Source organism: Medicago sativa, chromosome 3 (genome assembly GCF_051527215.1).
Source record: "Medicago sativa cultivar Bolivia chromosome 3, Bolivia_mono, whole genome shotgun sequence".
Taxonomy (NCBI): domain Eukaryota; kingdom Viridiplantae; phylum Streptophyta; class Magnoliopsida; order Fabales; family Fabaceae; genus Medicago; species Medicago sativa.
In genome coordinates, this window is record NC_140751.1 from 62328024 (window position 1) to 62336194 (window position 8171).

The 8171-nt window shown below is 29.7% G+C and overlaps 1 long non-coding RNA gene across 3 annotated transcripts; it reads left to right on the forward strand.

The window, feature by feature from the left end:
• The first annotated feature begins 313 nt into the window (after positions 1 to 313).
• On the forward strand, positions 314 to 3279 carry LOC146938969 (uncharacterized). Of its 3 annotated transcripts, XR_015031466.1 has the most exons (3): positions 314 to 1060; positions 2621 to 2665; positions 2988 to 3279. It is a non-coding gene; the product is annotated as an uncharacterized LOC146938969 (long non-coding RNA). The 3 variants fall into 3 exon arrangements; XR_015031465.1 differs by having other exon boundaries at positions 314 to 2665; XR_015031467.1 differs by having other exon boundaries at positions 314 to 1393; positions 2621 to 3279.
• The last annotated feature ends 4892 nt before the right edge of the window (positions 3280 to 8171 follow it).

Genomic DNA, 8171 nt, shown 5'->3' on the forward strand with positions numbered 1-8171 from the left:
TCTCACAATTAAGTTATACTTAATGTTCCATTAAACGGACTAACTATTCTAGGGACTTCATTATTTTGAAACAAAATCAATAAAGAAATGCCTTTTAATTTATATTTTCACAATATATATATTTATATCAATATCATGATACAAAGCCAAACCCAATCAATATAGATTGGCTATTAGGGTTTACTCCAACAGTTTGTTATACTGTTCTCTCTCTCATGGAAAGATGATAATTTTTTCTCATTAATTTCATCAAGTTTATATTGGAGAGACACCAAATGTCTATATAATAGAGCCACTTTGCAGTGCTTGAAGGTGAATTTTTTAACTCTTCTACATATCTTAAAGACATTAACAGTTTTCAAACTAATTTGTGATGAAGGCATGTTTCATTTTAAAAGAAGAGCTCAACAAGTAAAGGTTAGATCAATATTTCTTATGCACTAATTTTGACAGATCATGTGTTCCCTGCACATACTCAAGGAGTCTATTTGACGCATCAATGGCTATGTGTATGATTTTAGCATTATATATCAATCAATATCAATCTCTTAACAAGCTGCGAATAAAATACACTCTTTAGATTTGCAAGCCTTTTATATTAGAATTATGTGATTACTACAAACCTTTAAGAACTTAGACTTACGGCACCACCCTATCCATCACTGAGAAGGAAATAACAGAGAAAGTGACGGAGCTGTGGCGGGGAAAGAAATTGGTGTTCATTTTCATCACTGTGATTGATTTCTTGCTCTTATTGTTCATCTATTTTTTTTTTCTTTCTAAAATTGATAGGTTTCCCTTCTAACTTCTTCCACCTGCAGTCTTGGTTGAATCATCTATTTCATGCTTCTTTGAATGCTTTATGATATGGGCATGAGCTCATTATGAGGTCTATCTCCATCCCTTGGACTATATCTTTCTAGAACATATATATTGTAACCGGTCATTGAATATGAAGAGCATTTTTGGTGTGGGATTTGACATGGACTATACTCTGGCACAATACAAGCCTGAAGGCACAATTAAAAAGCTGGTATATGATTTGGAATATTCTATCAAGGTTTGGCCTATCTGTCTTGCAACACTTTCACCATGTTTCTCCTTTTTCTTGCAGTAATTATGATGGGGTTGGTTGTGTGACATGATATGCATGTTTTGTTATTGATTTACTCCCTAACTTTTGGAGATTTCACATTGCTCTGATTGGTTCCTTTTTATACGTGTTTTGTCAACTTTGATCATGGAACCAACGACTATAAGCTTTTATTATTGATGTTCGATTTATTTGTACTGGGTGTATGTGATAGACGTAGAAAGCATACAAGGAAGTGGTGAAAAGCATGATTTTAGAGAACACACAAAAAGTTAATTGATCTTACGCTTGATGTTATTTGTAAGAGTTTTTTTCTACAATTTATTAAGTATTGAGCACTAGAGAGATATTATGAAGATATTGTGAATAAGAATGAGTGTACTCATGACCAAAAAGACTGGTTTATGCATACATCTAGCATAGGTGATTTGAGTAGTCTAAAAAAGTTTAGCATCAAGGAGGGACATAAACATTTGATAAATAAGAAAGGTAGGAAGAATTTTATTTGTTAATAAGAATGAGTAATCTCTTGGTTGCTAGAGTTTGGCAAAAGGTGTTCTCTTGGTTTGGTGTTCACATGATTACTCCCCCAAATTTGGCTATTCCGTTTGAGTATTTGAAAGGGTGTGCGTTGAATAAGATTGAGTATTTGAGCCGCTTAAAGGTGTCCCCTGTGTATGTTTTATGAATGGAGTTGGTACCATGGAGATTGTTTTCTCAGATGATGGTTATTTTCTTCTGTTGTATGTTGTTGCTGGTTTCGGTTGTTTCTGGTTTCAGTTTTGCGGGTCTGGCTGGAACTTTTTCGGGTGGTGATGGCTTTGGTTTTGAGCAAATTGGGTGGGATGTTCAAGCCCTTGGTGGTGTTTTGATTGGTGCTGTTGTTTTGGGAATTATGTTTGGGGCTTTTTAGTTTTTTTTGTGTAGCCTGTGTTTGTTGTCTTGGTTCTGTTCACTTGTGTCAACTGTATCTTTGTATTTTTTTTCTCTCCCTTGCCCTGTTTGCCTTGGCTGTGTGGTAATAAATTTTGCCGATTCAAAAGTAAATAAAACAAGTTCATGTTGAGCAGTTAATGTAAAATGAGAACATTGTGTAGATTTTGAACAGTTAATGTAAAATCAGAACATTGTGGTAGACATATATACTTGTCATTGCCTTCTTATGGTAATGCATATTCAACTATGGTGTGGTAATGTATATTAAAATACTGTCAACATTGTTATTGACATTGTCGTCTTAGTTTTGTTACCAACATTGTCTTTTCTCTTCGTTTTTTGGTCTAAAACATAGATATTTAGTATAGTACTTGAAAAATAATGCCATTATATAGCAGTGTTGTTTCACTATTGAATCAAAAGCTGTTATAAATAGCAGAGAAATTAATAATCAATCTCAGCTATACCGTGTGTCTCTTCTTCATTACATAGTCTAATTATTATAGTTAATTAATTTGATACATGCCATTATTCGTTGATTGAGTCATGAACACAATCTCTAAATTGTGATCCCTAACTTTGTATGTGTAGACTCAAATGTGGAGAAACCTTTCAAGAAATTTTGTGATGACAAATGTAAGTGTTGTCCTTATGCTTAAAAGGTGGCTGCTATCTTAAAAAATATAATTTCCTTTTTCCTTTCTAGATGACAACTTTACCTTTACTATTATGGTATGGATTTACCTACTATGCTATCATGTATATTACCATTTATCTATTATCTATTAAAGTGTCCTGAAACCTCTTATTTTACTGTCAAATTTGATCATGGAATCAATGACTATATGCTTTTAGTGCTGTCGGTTGATTTATGCTATGTGAAATTTAGTTATTTTATTCATCTCTTCATGTCATTTTGCTGATGAGATGTGGGTTATTTGGTGTCTTTTTTGTGCAGGCTTTGTGTGATAGATGTCGAAAGCATACAATGAAGTGGTGGAAAGCATGGTTTGAGAGAACACAAGTTAAATCTGTTTTATAAAAAGTTAATTGATCTTATTTATGCTTGATGTTTTAATTTTTTTATTTTTATTTGTAAGGTTATTTTTTGCAATTTATTGAGTATTGAGCACTAGAGAGATATTATGAAGATATTGTTAAAAAGAATACGAGTGTACTCATGTTCAGCAGTTAATGTAAAATGAGAACATCTTGGTAATGTATATTAAAATATTTTTTTATTTGTCTTATATTCTCTGCAACAATTTATCTTAGCAGAGTTTTTACAAATTTGTGATGAATGTACCATTGAAATTGAACTTTTGTTAATGGGAGATTTGGTAATATACTGCTCATGGTATTTGGGAAGGCATCTTATTGAATAAATATGTATTGGCATTTAGTTATTATATATTGTTGAAGTCTTATGTAGTTTATAACCTCACAAGTGAACAAAGGGTAGTCAAATGGCTTGCTTCAATTGTCAAACTATATCTTAGTACGTTTAGTGGCAATTCGAGTCAAGCGTTGTCCAATTGTCTAATTTCGTATGTGTTCGAGTTTAGCGATGTCCAATTGTCTAACTGACGTGTGTTATGCTTTATGTTTATTTGTGGGTGTGGTTTAATGTTTAATATGTTCGATGATTTAGTTGTACTTTAAGTGTTGCCTTGGTCGTTCGTGTTGTACAATGGACTCTGATCCACTATGTGATTTGGTTTGTTTGTTTTATTGATGTATTGATTTGCATTTTGTGTGATTCGTATGGTTGCGTGATAACTTGCTTTTTATTAGTCGGTTGATTAGCTAATTCAACCCGTGCGAACGCACGGGTGTCACACACTAGTTATAAACATTTGCCTTATTTTTTTTAAGAGTACATGTGGCATCTTCACATTCTTCATCTCATTTAATGCTTTCTTATCATCCAATCAAATTGAATTATGACTCATTCATTTTTTTAATAGCCAATCAAGATGAACCATGACTAATTTAATTTTCATCAACCAATCAAAATTGATCATGCCTTGATTTTTTTCCTATATATAGACAATTTGTTTTTCATTATTTTCATGTGTCTCTTCCCCCATAATTTTTATTTTGTAATAACAAGTATTTTATGTGTTTTAAAAGCATAGAAGTTTAACCATTTGATTGTAGATTATAGGGTTGACTTTCTTTTTTATTTGTATCTGATTGTTAATTGTTGATGCTACTTTCTCAGGATCCCATTGGAGAGCATGTGTCAACATTCTACGACTTCAAGACGTTCAACATCAACAATATAATTTTTAGTCAAGACAATGTTTTGTATTTGATATAGAATCAAGATGTTAGAGTTTAGATACCTTAGGTTGATTGAATATTTTTAATGAATTGATATGTCGAAAAATTAATCTCAATAAATTGATTTAGTCTTTATCTATATTTATTTTATGAACTTTTGTCTTACACAAATGATATATTACACATGAACTCTTATTTGATGAATCATAATTGATGTTTTTAAACACATCTCCAGACATGTCCATATATGTTAAACATCATCCTAAAGGTTGCATACAATTGGTTCACATCATCTAATTTGGACAAACCTTTTCTTATAAGAAGACTTCTAAACTTCATCATGTTTTACTATTACGGATTTTCACTTAACATAGTTTCTTCAATAGAATGTATCAAAAGCTTCAATCAACCATTGATCAATAATCATGGTTTATTTTTTATTTTTTTGACAATATAGGTAGGGGTGTAATGGTTCGGTTTGGATTGGTTTTCAGTCAAAAAAATGTCTGAACCGATGAAACCTTCATCGGTTTGGATTGGTTCGATTTTCACTGTTTTTTAAAAAAGAGACCAAACCAAACTAATCGGTTTGGATTGGTTCGGTTGATCGGTATGTTTAAAAATACAATTAAAAAAAATCATATTCTCACAAAATATTTCATAGAACTTTGTATAATCGTATTTCATATTTTGTTTTTTCATGTTCTCTATTTATCAAACAACTTTGTATAACTAACCTTACTCAATATTTCATACATATGATCCAAGATTCATTCATCCATCATTCTTCAAAAAAAAAAACTTCATCAAACTCAAATATTTCAATCATCCATGATCCATACATGCATCATTCATCAGCAAACACAAAAAGAACATGGAAAATGCGTGTAAATCAATGGCATGGAAAATGTAAAAGGAAAACGATGAAATATAATGAGTATAAATCAATGGCATAAACATGATAAAATGAACCAAGAGATGAACGATCTCAGCGATGACCGGTGGCGATGAACAATGGGTTTGGTGTGGTTGATAGCTAAGGTTTATTTTTTAGTAGAAATGAAAGAGTTGAGATGAGATGAAGATGATGATGAGAGAAAGTGAATGATTAAAAAGTATTTTATGTTTGACTTTAATTTTGGGTCTAACCATAAGTTTGTGTGAGGTAGGATAATATTAGTAAAATAAGGAGTGTGGTTATTATCAGATTGGTTTATCGGTTTCACGGATCTCGAAATGAAAAACCATGAACCAAACCAAACTAGATCGGTTTCGATTGGTTCAGATCGGTTTCAAACCGAACCAAACAAGGTCGGATATTTTTTCGGTTTGGTTCGGTTTCGACTTTCGGTTTCGTTGGTTTTGTCTGAACCACTTACACCACTGAATATAGGACATGATCCTTTAAGTGTCATTTCATCTCATTTATTTGACAATCAATATATGATTTTTTTTCTCCTTTGATTTGTCAATTAGATAGTTAATATTAAATAATTTTTTTAGGGACTATTAAAAATATTGTTAATTTTGCTATCTACACTGTATTATAAATAACCTCCATTTGCAAGCAATTCCACGCACAATTTCAATAAAAAAATTGTATTCTTTTCAAACTTTTGTCTCAATGTCGTGTCTTTTTTCTTTTTGTTTTCTTTTTTTCTTTCTAAGTTTCACTTATTTGGTAATATTAACACGAAAGTTTAATTTAAGAGTAATTAATATGTCATTTAATTTAAATTAGAATGATTTCATAAAGGTTAAAATGTCTCATTTAATTATTAAGAATGAAAATACCTCATTTGATGGATGAGAAAGAAAAAGAAAACAAATTAAATAATAGCGTTAATTATAACCCTTAATTAAAGGAAACAACTAAACCAAAAAAAGATGGAAACAAACAAATATTGAAGTATATTATATCAAATAAATGAAAGATATTTAAAATTCAAAAAGTTCAATTTTTCTATCCCTATAAAAAAAACTGAATTATTTGAATCTTTTAACTTTTTTTTTAATAATGTTTTACCTTCATTTCTTTTGAGGTACTATTTAATTTACAAACAAAAAAATTTGTCATTAATTTTGAAATATTATATTTTTATAATTTATAATAATTATATTTTATGCGTCATTTTAATTGGGTTGATCCTATAAATATTAAATTGTGTCGTTTAATAGGTCAGACATTTTTTTTAAAAAGGTCAACCAAAAAATTAAATTTTTTTTAAATAATATCCTTAATTGTATCCATTAATTAAATGAAATAAAAATTTTAAATTATATTGCAAAGAAAGAATGATGTGCTATCGAAATTCAAATAATTGAGATTACTTAGGAAAAAAAAACTATTGAATATTTTAAGTTTTTTTAAGTAAACAAAAAACGAAAATATTTTTTGTTTTTTGAGAATATTTCATGTATTTGAAAAAATTACCGTTAAATTTTCAAAAACACAAATCTCTAAATTTCAAATACTTTAATTTGAATAATTTGACATATTTAATATTTTCTTTTTTTGTGATTTTTTTCATTTTATTAAGTATAATCATGATAAAATAAATTAAGAGTCATTAATGTGGTCATTTAAATTAAAATGATTCTATTAAATGTCTCATTTATTGGATCAGATGAAAAAAAAATGTTATTTAAATGATATCATTATATGGTAACATCTTTTGATTCACTATTTTTGCTATTAGTACTAATAATAGCATTCCAAATCAAGGTTGACTCAACTAATAATGAGTTGACTCAATCTTATGGGCGTGGATTCAATCCCCGCGACTAGTGTAATAATCTCTTTGACAGGGGATCTCTAGGTAACTTTGTAAGTGTTCATTGAGTCATGAGACATGTCCTGACCTTGATGTGTTCTCCAGAGGCTAACTCACCTAAATATTTTATAATAAAAAAAACACAATTTTGTTTAAATTGTAAATTGTAGATTCCGATAGTAGTCGTTGAAAAGCCTCAATCTTTTTTATGAAAAATTAAAGTCTGTTCGGCGTATTCTAAGTGAACTTTTTTTTAAAAGAAATAACAATAACAAAGACAATATAAAAGGAGAATTGAATGATATCCAAAATTAAATTTTAGCTATATTTCAGTGATTTTTCAAATTCAATTTTACGAATTTTCGACAATGTTTATCTTGATTTTTTTTAAATTATGTCATGTCTTTTAATAACAAATGAACGTAAATGTGTTTTAATACAAAAAAAAAACTATTAATATATTTACGGCTAATTTTAAAAAAGAAATATGTACACGAGATATCATTAATGATCATTGCACCATATGATCATTGCACCATAATGATTCTTGGGGTACAACATTTATAGTGAGAGAGTGTTCATTTTGTCCAGTGTAGGAAAGACCTTAGATCATCCACATGGAGCACCTATTTTAGGTGCTTAAGTGGGTCATATATATATATATATATATATATATATATATATATATATATATATATATATATATATATATATATATATATATATATATACACTATCAATTTTACAATTTTCAAATATTAAAACTGAATAAGCACTCAATCTCGCCAACCGAGCACCTCACAAAAAAATGACCAAATTAGTCCCGCCAATAACTCTAAATCGTTAAATTTCAACAATTTTTTTATACAATTTATTTAGGTAGGGCCTCAAAAAAGTAGAGAGAGAGAGAGAGAGAGAGAGAGAGAGAGAGAGAGAGAGAGAGAGAGAGAGAGAGAGAGAGAGAGAGGTGCTTCCATAGCCACCCTTCTCTACAAACATCATATTTATTTGCTCCGTAATTTGGTGCTTATTTAGTATGGTGCTAAATAGATGAAATATCCACCATTGTGGATAGTCATAGA